The following is a 15,566-nucleotide window of genomic DNA, read 5'->3' as shown; positions in this document are numbered from 1 at the left end:
AAAATAATAACAATAATAGTCATCTTGTACATCATTGTTCCAGGTGCCCACAGGTTGTACAAACACAACTAAAACCAAATAATGTCTCTATATGCTACAGCTATCTTATTATTTATATTATTTACATTTTTAATTGGTTTCCATGCACACACTGCCTGCAGTTCAGCTGAATTTTCATCATGTGACTGTTGGTCGCAGGTGAGTCACTTGTGGCTTCTAAGTTGTGCCAATTATCGCAGAATTTTTTTTTATTTTTAAAGGATATTTTGGGTGATTTATTTTAAAATGAGGCTCGTGGAATGAAGTGAATTTTAAGCCGAGATTATTACGAAACTCAACTGGACACACGATTGGTTCAAGAACCGAACAATTCTTTGTGTTTTTACAGTAAAGTATGCCAATTTAAAAAAAAAGAAAACATGCCTCTTAAACCGTCTTAGGGTTCCTGATGAATTCATTTGAAGATGAGCTATTTGGACTCTGATTGGTTCATGAGTAACAGCCAATCAGCATTGAAGGATAAAAGAACTCCAAGATTTTTGTTCATCTGCTATCAATCTCCTTAATTACTAATAATTGGTATCGGCTCAGAAGACAATCACTGTATTTTATTGGGAATAGGTTAAAAAATAACTAAAGATTGGATCCAATAATCTGTCTGTTTCCTACCACAACACATCCACAGAAATACTGAGGAACAGGCATTTCTCTGTACAAAAAGGACACGTACATCTTTAGTATGAAGCGCACACGTTGTGGACTTTATGCTTAATCAATTCCCCGATCATACATGACACAGATGTGAGACGGCGCCTCTTGAGTGGATGACAGTAATCCAAACAAATTAGCTCATAGCGTCCCTGTCAGACGCGGGGTTAGCTCACAGCATTCATCCCGGCGCAGCGCTCCAGAGCTCACTGCAAACACATTACCTTGCCTGGCTGCCCAAATGCATACCAAATAACCCATATAAATCATACAATCTGGGCCAAGTCAATGAGAGCTATTTTGCCTGTTTTCTACTTATTTCCGCCGTGCCATCATTCAGGCGAGCTCGCATCACTCAGTCCGGAGCAAAGCCATCGCCGGAGTGGCCCAGTTTAGAAACCCGCAGAGGGCTCCTGAAGTAACCGCTCCTCCAGTGCACTTGATTTTATGTCTCCACAGTCTGGACTAAATTGCGGGTTGCCAGCTCTCGGCACACTGCTCTGTCTTTCAGCTCACTCCCCTCTTGCCTTCTCCCTGTTGTCACTTTGACAAAAACAAAGATGGGCCTCTATGAACTTGCAGCAGTGTTTATGGCTGTGTTTACCATGAAGTGACAGAGCGGCCGGATGAGAACCCTCCGAGCACATTACTTTAAAGGGTCTCTCCTCTCCAAAAATGGCTCCTTTTCTGGCTCTCTTAGTGTACTCGCCTAGCATCACTTCGGCTCTAGTGCCAAATAACGACCGGGTTTTGAACTGTGCCACCGTAAACAACGCAGACTTTTTTTTTCCCTTCTTTTTAGCGAGCGGTTTCTGATTCCACTTCTGAGAATTAATTGACTAAATGGGAGCTTAAAGTCATTATCTCCCCTCGCCAGTTCTTCAGCCGCCGTGCTAGGGGCTAATAAATGGAGGTTTGATTTCGCTAAATGTCCTCTCGCGAAGATTAATAACGCCTAGTAGCCCCGGTGGCAAGCAGATGTGGTCATCCTCGCTCCGACGGCAGAACAAATGGGCACGAGACGTCCTCGCACATAAAGAGCAAAGGAATAATAGCTTAATGGCATTCATCCGGGCTTCGCGCAGATGAGACATCCTCGCTTGTTTGCTTTCCTGTGTGCACATGTTTTGTCGCTGGTCTAACACCGCTGTCGTCTGAAGGGGGGCTGACAATAATAGCAAGAAGGGGAGAGGAGGGGGGATGGATGGGAGGTCTGCCGGCTTCCTGCTCTCCCCCCACTGTGGCCTTTGTGGCAATACACTGGTGGTTATTGGAGCCTCCGTCTCTATGCAAATCAGCATTTCCCAAGTGTTTGCATGTCCCGTGTGCAGCCAAGCGCACGAGTCTTGTGTTCTGCTTTTTTTTTTTTTTCTGTACATTTAGAGCCTCGCAAAAGTCTGGAGCAAAAGGCCAGAGCTGCATCAACGGAGGGATAATGTTCGCAACAAAACCCGGTGATTAAAAGCCGTTATATCTGTATCAATAACGCTGTTTACCTGCTAATAATATTGCCCTACCAGGATATTAGATCACGCCGGAGCGGCTGCTTTTAAATGAATAGTGCGTCTCCACAAGCAGACGCATTGATTGGACTACACAAAGGTCAAACTTGGCGCAGTGAATTGAAAATCAGCGGAGGAGTTGTGTTCCCACGTTTCCCTCGGCCTCCCCTGTTGCGACAATTACATGAGAGGGAGCGACGTGGAAGCACATTTCCATCCAGGCGTATATCGACTGTAACAGCGGGTCAGCAGCGAAGCGGCTACAAACACAATTGTCACACAACACTAAATAATACATGGAGCTAAAACAAAGACATCACACACACCTAAAATATGGCCCTAATAAAAAGGCTGCACGGGGAAAATGTGTTTCCCCCTCTTGACTAAGAGTAATGACCTTTCCTAGAAGCCCACCATAAAATAACACCGCGACAGTAAGGAGCACCTGTTTTTACATTATTAATAGCGGAGACTCTCAGAAGTCGGAGACGTGCGCTGATTTCTCCAGCTTTTGACTTAAATTGGACAAAAAAAATTCTTCTTCGACTGCGCCCAACTAAAACCAGTCGGGTGTTAAGAAAGCCATTTGTCACGGGCAGGACTTCAGCTCAGCCTTGGGATGCAAAGAAACAACAAACAAAAAATAGCAGCACAAATTGCACGAATGCCGCTCCGGAGTAAGCCGCGCAATTTGCGACGGCATCAGAATTCAAATGGCGCGTGTACGTACGTATTTTCCAGAGCCGGCTGTTTGGCGCGATGCGTCGCTCCTGAGCGGATCCCGCGGCGTTTGCTGGTAAATAAGGATCTTTCCGCGCAGTTCTCAATCCCATCACGTCAAAAGGGATTCATCCTCTGAGATGAACAACAGACGGCCGCGATCTCCCCTGACCTTAACTGTGACTCATGTTTATTTACCTCGGCTTGTTATCCCTGAGGGACGGTGAGGCCTCATCACTGAAATGAGCGCTGTGATGGGCTGTGTTGTTTTTTTTTTTTTCCTTTTTTTATTGCCACTCTTGGGGAAACGGACGACTCTAATGAACAAAGAAGACTGATTGATCCGAGTTAGCATTTGATTCCCGAGCGCTGCCGAGACGCACGATTCAATACGCCGGCGTGCCAGTGGAGCACCCCTTGAACTTTGCTGTACACACATCTTTAATCACACTCACCTTTTTCCTCGTGGCTGGTGTGACTTCCAGCTTATTTGTAATTACCGAGCTCCTCAGGGGGGTTTGGCTCAACAACAGGCCCGGCCATAGGTCAGGGAGAGACACTGTAGCTGGCCATATGGGCTCCGGGGCCCAGGGGCAAGGGAGTTAAGGGGTGGACGCCGGCGCTGGCGGCCGGTGAAGTTACCAGAACGGTCGGAGGCAGCGGCAGATTGAATTATTCGGAGACAGCCTTATCGAGCAGCGGCCACATTGCGCTGACGTCCTCACCCCCAGTTTCTATTTCCCATTTCACACCTGGACTATTGCCAGATAGGATATGTTCAGCCGCCTCGTTTTTACCCCCAGATTCACAATCGCCAGGCACCAGTCAAAAGAGGGCATTATCTATCACCACCTTACCACCCGCGGCACCCCCTTCCCTCCCCTCCCCGAGTCCGTTGTCACCCGAGCAGCACCGTGTTATTACAGATAAACAATCAATACTGTATTAACGTGTCCGCGGAGGCTAGCCGGAGTTAAACAGGCAGACGAAGGGAAATAATTCAACCCAATGTCATGGGCGGACTTCAAGCAACAAATCTTGCTCATGAACTGCCCGTATATATATCTATATATATATATATAAATTCAGGTTCCCTCCTTTCATTATCCTCGGCCATCATTTCTTTGTGTTTGAGGTCACTAGATACATTTCTTTTCCTTCCTCTCCTCACTGGTCACAGAATGAAACTCCACTGCATTAAAGAAGTAATACCCTACTTTATAGCAAAGGTGACCATGGATATTGGAGAGCAGGGACCCATACGATCGATTTGGAGCGAGGAATGGAAATTTTAACATGATTCCCAGCCAGGCATTTTAACTCTGGGAGTATTGGACCTCCTCTCTCCCCCCTCTCTCTCCTCTCTCCCCTCTTTTTGATGATTGCCTCCAATCCAGCTCAAAAAAAAAAAATTCTGATGACGTCTTTATTTAGGGTAAAAAGGGGGAGAGCGGGTGAGGTGGAGGTGGTGGTGGTGGTGGTGGTGGTGGTGGTGGTGAGGGGGAGGAAGCCCTGCTGACGGCTGTGTGGTCCTATTCCTCTTGTATGCTGCAAATTTGCATCTACATTCCCAAAGCAGCCATTGAAAAAAAAAAAGAAGAAGAAGAAGAAGGCTTTTTTTGTCCTGTGAAAAAATGAAAACAAAGGCGTTCTTATGAGGAGCCCCAGCAAATAGTCCCCGCCGCTCCCTCTCCCAGCTTGGAATTAAATACTCTTCATTCCATCCTCATTCATTAGCCCCCCCACGCCCACAACCTTAACACCATACGGGGCTATGAAATACTCCACACACACACACACACACACACAAAATAAAGGAGTTGGACTTGGCTGAATGATTGCGGCGACTGTTTACTAATACTGCTGCTCACTCCGCTTTATTACAGAGTGCCAGGCTTTCCATTACTGCAAGGGGAGAGAGAGAAAAGGAGGAAGAAGCAGTAGAGGAGGAGGAGGAGGAGGAGGAGGAGGGTGAGGACAGAACAGAAGGGAGAGAGAGAGAGAGGGAGAGACTGCCAACGTCAGATTAAAAGAAGAAGGAGGAAAAAAAAAAAAGAATGGCTCAGTTGATTTACACCTTCATTACTCTCCCCTAACTCTGCTTATTGCAAATCATGATGCTGCTTTATGAGCTGAATCCTCTATTACGACAAGGCCGGGAAGACAGTGCTTTAGTCCATAAAGCAACCGTACAGTAACCGCCACCCGGCAGCGCCCGACCCACTCATCCTGCCACCCCCCGGCTGCCAGGAGGGGAAGGGAAGCAAGACAGGAGTCGAGAAAAACTTGAGTACGAAACCCCTCTGCTCGCTCGCTCGCCGTCCCTTCTTCTTCTTTTTTTTTTTTTTAATCTGGCCTCGTGCCCGACGACAAAACACCCGAGATTTCCTCCGAAGGATGACTTAGCGAGTACAAAGTTTGGAAGGAACCCACAGCGAGTGTTTAATGTTAGGCGAGCGCTGCCATATTTGAGTCAACAAACATGGGGAGGTGTGTGTTTACAGCCTCTCTAAGCGCCAGGCGAGGATGCTTTACAGGGGGAGTATGTGTGTATTTAGATAGAGAGCTGAATACACACATATATATATATATTTTTTACACTTTGAGGTGAGGTCCTCGGAGCACGCTTGCTCTTTTTCACTGCAATGATTGAATTTGTGTCTCCGTGTGTGGCGAGCACGTCCGAGAAGAATCGGTGGAGGAAGCCGGGGTGCAGGACCTAATAAATCAGCGGATGGGTTGAGGCGTGTAGGTGAGCGCCGGTGTCAGTGTGCTGATGTAAACAGGCCGCGAGTGCACTGGATGGAGGTTTGTTATGTGTATGTAACACGCTGCTCCGGCCTGGCCTGTCTGACTCCCATCTGGAAGAGGGTTGACAGAAGAGTTGACAGATGCTTCACCAACGTCCATTATTTATGAGACCGAGGAGATCCACACTGCATTTCACAAGTGTCTGCTTCTGCTACTGTAGGTCGAGTTCTGACATTGTGTTCACGGCATGAACACACACCTGCTGCTGCCTCGTGGTGTTTGTGAGGACGGCTGGTGAATGGGTGAATGTAGATGTTTGTTTTTGTTGTTGTTGTTGTTGTTTTTGTGCTCAATTGAACAAGTGTGCGCTTAAACACTTGTGTTTGCACACTCAATCCAGTGCTCCTAAGTAAGCACTTCACCTGCCTTTGTGAGTCTAACCCTTGACCCGTGGAGTGTCACTAAATCCCTGGTAGACGGGCAGCCCCTTCAGCTCCTGCATGGAGGACCGTACACCAGCAGACTCCGGCTCTCTTAAAACCCACTTAGAGGCTTACAGCTGGGAGGCCCGACCATTGGATTGAATTAAGGCTATGATTAATTGAATCTAGTGGTGAGTAACTTGAGTGACTGATGTCTCGTAGGACCAAAGGTCTAGACATAATGCTTCAGAATAAAGCTATATTCATTCATTCTGTGACATCACAGGCAGTTTGAGTGTGCCTCAGGCATGGATGGTTGCCTCTAATATTATTGCTCCGAGTGCTGCTTTAAGCTCAATACCACCGGCAGCACTGCCGAGCGCCGACGTTAATGAGAGGCACGATATAATTAATACAAATGGAATGTTTAATGCAATTTTTCCATTTCAAAGAAATTCCCCTGGCATCTTTCCCAACAACGAATTTGACTCTGTTGCATTGTCCTCGGGCAAACAATAACCCAAGTTTGGCATCGCCTTCATTAGATCAAACTCAATTATTGCAGGGCGCTCAAAGCTCCTCCAGCGCTTGGTCCGGACTCAGAGGCTGCCTGCAACCTGAAGGTCCTCTGGCCCAGTTTCAGTTTGACGGACAGCAGCGTCGAACAGTAATTGGAGGCCTCTGAGACCCGTACACATCCGTTTGTCAGTTATTCATGTCAGAGCACAGTGTTCAGCTGCTGGGGGTCTTGAAGAATGACCTTTTCTCAAAGGGGACAGGTTTCCCCGACTGTCTGAGAGACGCCCTGGGTATTATTCAGCCCCAAACCGTAGCATGCAGTTATTACTGCGCGTCCCGTGTTGCTGCAGAAAGCTTGTATTGTGTCCTTCCCTGAGGAATATACAGTCCCGGTGTGGTACACATGCTTTGATTGGACAGGTAGCTTGTGTGGAGGTCTTTCTATTTCTCCTGTTCACAATGAACCATCCTAATGTTTTGAGAAATAGCAGAACAATGGCGGAAACCTCTCTTTTTCACTCTGGGGATTGAAAGTAAATAGGACCTTTGCTGATGTGTTTGCCTGTTCATTTACAGCACCTCAGAATACAGCCGGCACATTGTACCTCACTGGAAATAAAAGAAAAGAAGAAACTCACAAAGGCATTCTGCAGGACAATAGCGCAGCAGAGGAAACAGGCGCACAATAGAGTCCAGATATCATTCACAACATAGACAGGAGACCATTATCCTCAGAAGGAGGGGCCCGTCTGAAGGTGACAGGTTTGGGAGGCAGAGGAATTGTGCGCACAGTGCTGCCACCAAGACAACAGTCTCCCTGAAGCCTAACCTATAAGGACAGGTTTTTGCAGCGCCAATGCCCGCTGGGTTGAGGTGTTACGCGTCATCCGCAATAACCTGGATCATTACTCCTGGAGGCTGTTAGAGGGGAAAATCACATCACTCTGCTTTCACCGCTGCCAAGAAAAATTGACACGCTAAAAGTCACACAAAGACACACCTCAATATGCACACGCACCAGGCACGGCCTCGACAACCGACCAACCAACCAACCGGCCGACACCGCCGTCTCCAAACAAACAAACAAACACACACATGTAATTACACACCCGCAATCTATCACACACTGTCAGCGGTGTCTGGGGGGTTAACATGCCAAGGCATCCCAACAGCGTCCCACCAGCCAGCGTTTGCCTGAAGCTGACAGCTCTCACTGCGGCTGCCTTGCAGGAGTAAAGTAAGCATCATTATCGCCTTGTCTCGCCATACCTCCCTCCACTTCGCTCTTTCAAAGTCTCCCCTTCTTTCATCCACCAGCCCGACCCTTTCCCTTCAGTGCCGTCTCTGTCTTCATTGTGCTCCAGTCAAGCGCTAATGCTCCCTGTCCTGTGGCTGGACTCTCTGATCTCCTATTACCCTCTCGTCATCCGACAGTCAATATTATCCCCCAATCCTCCCCTCTTGTTCCTTATGCTTTCATAAAAGTCTCAAAAGTCAGACATGTTGCCCCCACTACCACCACCACCACCACCACCACCACCATCTCGCCATCCTCCTCCTCCGCCCCTTCGTGCACTTGCTCGTCTTCCATACACTTATTAACTGGCTGTCATGTTCAGCAGCCTTCCCCCAGACAGTGTTTAGCGTTCCTCAGTCCACTTACTGCAGCCAGAGTTAAGCCTCTGGGCTTTGCACCGACAGGAATCCAACTAGAGGGGAAAGGCAGGACCTGCGGACATGATCTGTCTGCTGCACTCACTCACAATGTTCCTCCTGAACCCGCTACCTGAAGGCAGAGCTGGAACACACACTACGAACACGACATCAACTCCTGGAGGACTTTTTCTCTTTTTTTTTCCCACTGTAGGACAAATGTACAGTAGCAGCTGACAGTATTTAAAATAATAGGGTGTCGAGGAGTCATTCGATGTTGGAGCAGGAAATGTGGACACAAGTCGCCACAAAATGGTGAATCTACACAACTAGACTCTGTTCTCAAATTTGTTTTGAAGGAAGCATATTTTCTCATCAGAAATACGTTTGCTCTTTATTTTAACGCTTCACCAATCAGATGTTAGATTCGCAGGACTTGTCACCTAGAAAATAGAGCTCCAAACATGTAGTGAAAGAGTCGTATTTTAACCCAAACCGTGACATTTTTCCTCACTCGGATGAAGTCATTTTGGTGCCTAAACTTAACAAAGCTTCCAACATGTAGAAAGTGTCCAACAAAGCGTGATGCTGTTTAGTTTTGGTGCTTTAAACAAAACCAGGAAGCAAACAATGAGCCAAAAAAAAACTAAGATGCTAACCCTGGTAGGTCAATGATCACAAATTGTGTTTATTTCGAAACAAAATTGCATTAGAAGACAATTTTATGTAGACAGGGAGCATAATTTTGTTTTAAAATAGATATAATCTGTGAGCCGTGAGGTGACGTGGAGGGAAAGTTTCCCAGTTTAAAAGAGCAACAAACTCCCGCGATGGACAAAAGACCATCAGTCTCTCAATTAAGCTTTCTCTTGTTGTTTACTTTTGGTTTTCACTCACTTTGTGGTTTGATTTAGGCACCAAAACTACATGGCTAGGGTTAGAATGAATGTAATGGTTTGGGCTAAATACAGCCCTTTTTAAGTGTCTCCTCCATTTTCTTGGTTACCAGGGTTAGAAGCTCATCCCCAACTAATAAACGACTGATTGGCTGAAAAGGAGTAAAGCAAAAATATAAATAGCAAAAGAAATATGTTTGTGACACAATACAAACAAATGTAATCATAAAACATAATTAAAAAAGGGAGTTTAATTGTGTAGGAACGCAATTTTGTCCGGGGTCGGATCTCAAAAGTGATATCTGGATACCACCACAGCATTCGGATATCTGGATGTTCGGGTCCAGCCCTAAGATCGGTGACTGGATATTTACCCAGAACATTAAGTGTCGCTACCTGTGATCCACGAGAAACTGTCAGTCTTACAATTTAACTTTCCTCTTGTTGTTTACTTTTGGTTTTCGTTGGTTTGATTCAGGCACCAAAACCACGTGGTTAGCGTTAGCAACTCCACTTTTACATGTTTCACAAGCTTGGTTAAGATTAGACACCAAAATTATATCGTTATGGTTTTAAAAAACGTCATTGTTTGGGTTTATCCTTTCACTACAAGCATCTCCTCTGTTTTTTGGGTTACCAAGGTGACAAGTCCTGCCCACTTAATATATGATTGGAACAACAGTAAAGCGAAAAATTAAATGGCAAAGACATGATGATTAGAAATGTATTCGTAAAAAACGTTCCAAAAGTAAGTGAGAGTTCAGTTCAGTTGATGGTAACATGGTTTCATGGAGGTTTGTTCATTACACAGATGCATCATGAAGTTTTGAAGCCACGCTCCACACGGCGCCACGCTGTAATTCTCATAATGAATCAAGTTCCTCATCTTAAAATGTAAATCTGCGGCTTCATTTGTACCTTCACATGAAGTTGTATTTTCACCCCTGTCAGTTAATCTGTATGTCAGCATGGCGTCTGAGAGGCTCATGAACAAATTTCCATGAAATTTGGTAGCGAGATCAGCCTGGAGCCAGGCGACGCTTGATTAGATTTTGATAGTGATCTGGACTTGTGATTTCCACTATTATATGATTATTGTTTCCACCCCCTCCCTACACATATTGGATATAGAGATTTAATTCCAAATCCAATCCAAAGTCTAACGGTATGCTCGCAGGGTCAAGAAATCGATTTCACCTCAAATTTAAGAAAGGAGGACTGCTCGGTGTCCTTGAAGGTGGCTTCCCTCTAGTTTTTGCTCATATTTTAGATGACACCTGAAAAAAAAAGATTTCAGGCTCATCTCTGGCATTGAGGAAGGAGGGGTGGAGGGGGGGAAGCTACAATACTGGATTTGTCATCTGCCCCTTCGTTCTCGACCCTCCCCTTCCCGGGGCAAATGGTGTAAGAAATGAGACGTGGCTGGTAGATAGACTTTCATGCCCCTGCTTTACCAGTGTCATTTCCGCAACTCTGAAATTGTGCCATGGTCTACAGGGCTTTGTTGTAAATCACTATCTCCCACTGTCAGACTGCAGTCTGCTGCACACTGTGGATGCCTGGCTTTCTGCTGCCTCCTGGGTGACTAATATATCTTGTTAAATTGTGCTGAGAAGCGTGCGGAGAACTGTACACCTTCCCTCTTTGTACTGTGTTTGTTTGCTTGCCTGTGCGCTTGTGTGTACCTGCTTGAAAACGTGCGCGCCCGGCCGTGTCCGTGCATCTGTGTCTACGTTTCTCTTTTTTCTTTTTTTTTTGGTGACTGAATAGGTAGGTGGGGGGATGTTACTTTTGCAAATATGTTCGCTAAACTCCACAAGTCTGTCAGGCTTTGTTGGTAATTCAGTTAGATTGCTATTCGGCCAGCTTCCGCTCACCCCCACTACAGTGTCGGGAGTTGTGGAGCTATCTCTCAGCCACTTCATAATTAGAAAAGCTGTGGAGCCAAGCCACAGTTTGAGGGGGAAGAGGGAGGAGAGAGAGAGAGAGAGAAAAAAAAAAAAAGCTGTTGGCAGACTGCATTATTCAACATTGGCAGCAATTTACTCTGTCTCCCACCCCAAAGACATGAATCTAAGTGATTTCATAGTCACATCCGTCCTAGTGTGCCATATTGTATAAAGCTGGACTCTTCTCTTATCACCGGTTCTTAAGCCACGCACTGTACGCTATCAGCCTCATCCAGCGCCGCACGCCGTCAACACACGTCTGTCCGAGCACTTTGAAAATAGATTTATGAGTATATTTCTATGTAATTGGTGTTCTCCCACACAAAGCAGGGGGAAGATAATTAAGCATTGTTAAGTGAGGTATAATTTGTCTGATCCATGTGCATTTATCTTCCCAACACACGGGGAGTAAAATAGGCCTTTTCGGCGAGGAGGGGGGTGGGGGGAGGATTTGTGCAGACTACAGTGATGTTCGACTCTCCTGGCCACCGTCCAGCAGCTCAAATCCCCTCTGCTGAAACCTGTCGAGAAACAGCCTCGCCGCGGCTTAACCGTATCCCGTCTAATTCTTATGTCTCTTTTAGTCATAGCAAAATTCAATCTGGGACTCAGGGTTGACCTTCAGGAGGGAAGGTGACGGAGGCCTTCCCCCCCCCTACACCTGCCAGTAGTAGTTTAAGCAGACGTCACACTTTTTCTGCCTCCTTTTGTGTGTGTGTGTGTGTCGGAAGAAGCCCTTATTTTGGGGTTTCAGTGCAATTACGGTTCTGGCTGCTCCATAAATAGGCGTCTCTGAAGGGAATCTGTCTCATTAGTAAGGAGCGGTGATGAAATTGCCATTGTGCCTGCAGAAATGTTGCTCCAGTGGTCACGAGAAGCCTCAAGAATTAAAAAGACAGCGTCACGGTAAGGAGGTAGGTAGGTAGTTGGAGGGAGGCGAAAGTTTGACTCTGCCAGCAAGCGAGGGTGTCGCTCTGGAGGGCAAAGTGGAGAAACAGCGAGAAACCCACTTGGCTGAAGCAACTCCAGATAAATATTTGGCGCGAGAAAAGATCATGGGAGGGATCCCGCAGCACAAACAACGTCATGATTTATTATCGCGTCTGGCAGACCGTGACTAATGCACTCAACAACGAATTAAAAAAAATAAAAAATCTAGGTGCATCGAGCCAGCTAAGACGCCCACCGGTGCTCTCCGACTTCTTGAGGCATCCGAAGCACACGCCGGATCAACAAATGTCCACAAGTATGCAAACACGACACGGGAGGGGCGAGGGAAGGAAGGCCGCAGACATCACCGCAGGGGGAATCGGAGCGGCCGCTGGGATGTGATTTTATTAGCTCCAGATGCCGCCACCGCCGCACGCAGGACTGCAAAACGCTCAATATTACGAGCAGGACACATCAAAAATGATGCTGCCCATCTGGAGCACAAATAATGTAATCAACTCGGGTCACCGGTCATCGTCGTCTGGCCGTCGGGTAAACCCACCATCCCAGTGACGTCAGCGCTCACAGGGACAGGATGGAGCCGGCCGGCAGATCCTGACTCTTTTTTTTTTTTTCCTTTTTTTGGAATCTCCCCTGAGCGTCTGACCCGCAGAGTGAAGATATTTGGGAGAAGAGACAGATGAAATGTGAGCGACTGTCTATTGTAATCTGAGCTCCGGTTTAAAAATCGCTGATGGCTCTGATGTGTCTATTCCCCTGCCTGTCAAATCAGTTCCGCAATATTGCTCTTAACGTCTTCATGCCGAGGCGCTCGCGCAGCCGGGCGCCCCGTAAATACATATACGCCGCGCATCCGTATGATCCCTGCACACATGCGCGCGCTATTTGCAGCCGCCGTTAAATATTCAGTACCTGTCGTGTTTTCTGTATGACTTTGATCAGCCACAGATTCCACTCTGTCCCTTTCATCTCTGAACTTCAAACCGGTGCATGAAAAAAGAAAAAAGAAAAAAACGTGGACCACAAAAAAAAACCTGTTCTGGTTTCAGACAATCTCCTTTCACCAAGATGAATAAAAAAATAAATAAAAACATGCAGGGAAGTTAACCTACTCTTTTCAAATGTAAACCGTCCCCCTTTTCTTTTCACTGCACAGCTGAGGACGAGTTTGTAATTTTGAAAGCATGTGTGCAGTTGCAGAATCCACCCGGGGTAGTTTCACAACTCCCCCACAAACAACTTCTTGGTCGCCTCCAGGCGTATTACCTCAGGCTCACTTTGAGCCAGCAGTAACTAACATGGAGCAGCCAAACAGGGTGGTGGGAGGGGGGGGGGGGACAGTGAAACTTTTGATTTTCTCCAAGCACTAAATTCAATTTTCAGGATTTCCACAGGCCTGTTACATTCATCCGTCAACACCTGCAACTTTTGAGCAAAACAAAAAAACAGCCGAGTTAATCCCTTTATAGTCCCATCTGCATTATTCAAGCAGCACATTAAATATTCACAGCCACATCACTGATATCATCTTGTTGTCAATAACGCTGGAGGACATGTTGTTTTAGAGAACTTGAGTCAACTCCAAGAGGGCAAACACCACAAGAAATGAAGAAATAAGAGAAGAATCAGGGCCCTGCTTTGAGCTGGTGTGTAAAAAAGAAGAAGGAGAGGAGAAAAAGAAGGGCAGCAGAGCATCACAGCGCGACTGCAGGCAACCACAGATAGACAGTCATCCGCCTTTATCGGAGCACGCTGTCCCACCTGCATCGATTCGCATCCCGCGGATTTGGCTGCAGCGAGATCATCGGCGCAGGAGGCGGATAAGGGCGTGCGAACATATCAAAAATATAGGGAATAAAACGAGCCGGATTCGTGCGTAAAAGAGGCCGACCCTCAAGTTTCATACGTGACAAAAGGAGGCAAAGTGTGCCTTCGGCCTGCACGACCGCATCAGCTGAGCGCATCGGCGGGGCAGAGCGTGGCCGCCTGCTCCGCTCCGCTTTGCCGCTGCGGCGTCGTGCAGGCAGGCAGGCAGGCAGGCAGGGACCAGGAGGGGCACCTTCCGACGCCACGATTACGCACGGAAGGGGGCAAAATTGCGCAAAAAGTTGATGAAGCCAAGTTGAACGACGCGCATACAAATAACTTCCAAACTCATTTCCAATTCAAAGCCCGAAGTTATTCCACTAATTAATCCGCAGCAAACACGGATCCTCTGCCCCAGTTGCGTTTTTTTTTTCTCCATTTTTTTTTTTCTTTTTTCTTTAAAGAATCTACACGAGCGCGACACATGGTCACTGATCGGACATTTCGAAAACGCTGCAGAAGACATGAAAGCGAAGAGAGAATGAGATGAGACGGTTTCCACGGCGGGGAGAGAAGAAGTTGCAGGCAAAAAAAAAGATTAGGAAAGAAAGGAAAAAGCTCACCTGATTGTTAAGTTTTCTTCCAGATTTTCGTGCCAAAAGGCGCAAAAAACAAAATCGTCGGAGAGTATCCGTTCACTGCAGCTTTTGGGTTGCCCGTTGTTCCACCTCAACTGCGCGTCTCAGTCGCGCTGCATCACTTCTCGCTGTGGATGTCAGGGAGGCTGAGAGGCTGTGAGGGGACTCAACCCTCCCATTGGCTGCCATTCACAAGTCCCCAGCAGAACACGGTGGGAGAAAAAAAAAAACAGGGAGAAGGGGAGGAAGAAAGAGGAAAAAAAAAAAAAACACAGAGAGATGCGCACACGAGCGACAAAAACAAAAGGAAGATGGTTGGAGGAGAAAAAAAAAAACGCAGATTAGAGCTCCGGAGCTGCTGCGATTCAACTGGCAGCCGATGTTCAAGTTTAATAACAAGCTAAACGCGCTTCCTTTACATCTGCATAATCCCTGATTAACATTTGCAAAGTCAGAGGTTGACTGTGGGCTGGAATCAATCAATACCCTGTTTTTTATTTTGGCCAAAGCATCCAGTCAGGATCACTGCTGCTGCCTTTAAAAACCTGATCATGTATGATGACAGCAGCTAATTCAATTCTACATGAACTCCACTGTCATGTCAGGGTGAATTAACACGTGTTTTAATAAAGCCGCCAAGTCACCAGTTAGTAATTGGATCAACTTAATACTGTGTGTAATGTCTGGGTTAGTTGATTTATAACTAAATTAAATTGAGACAACTCAATAAAATTAAGTTTTACTTAGCTTGAGTTCAGGATTTATCTATCTTAACATGCCAGGACACCTCCACAGCATGTGTTTTGATATGTTAGTAGCTTCAACAGCCACTAAAATACATCCATCCATCCATTATCTATACACCGCTTAATCCTCCAGGAGACATCCTGGACAGGTCACCAGTCTATCACAGGGCTACACTTAGAGACAGACAACCAAGCACACTCACATTCACACCTACGGGCAATTTAGAATCACCAATTAACCTCAACATGTTTTTGGACCTTGTGGGAGGAAGCCGGAGAACCCGGAGAGAACCCACGCTGCACGG

The 15,566-nt window shown here is 46.6% G+C and overlaps 1 protein-coding gene across 1 annotated transcript in view; it reads right to left on the bottom strand.

Moving 5' to 3' along the window:
* Positions 1–14,650, bottom strand: part of LOC103365859 (cadherin-6-like) — a 70,560-nt gene extending 55,910 nt beyond the window's left edge. The window contains exon 1 of the mRNA XM_008293412.1: positions 14,501–14,650. The gene's annotated coding sequence lies outside the window, so the exon portion shown is untranslated. The remainder of the gene's footprint in view (positions 1–14,500) is intronic.
* Between the last annotated feature and the right edge of the window lie 916 nt (positions 14,651–15,566).

This window comes from Stegastes partitus, unplaced genomic scaffold (genome assembly GCF_000690725.1).
Source record: "Stegastes partitus isolate 25-593 unplaced genomic scaffold, Stegastes_partitus-1.0.2 Scaffold885, whole genome shotgun sequence".
Lineage (NCBI taxonomy): Eukaryota > Metazoa > Chordata > Actinopteri > Pomacentridae > Stegastes > Stegastes partitus.
The sequence above is the reverse complement of the archived record's forward strand: the minus strand, read 5'-3'. Positions and strand labels throughout refer to the sequence as shown.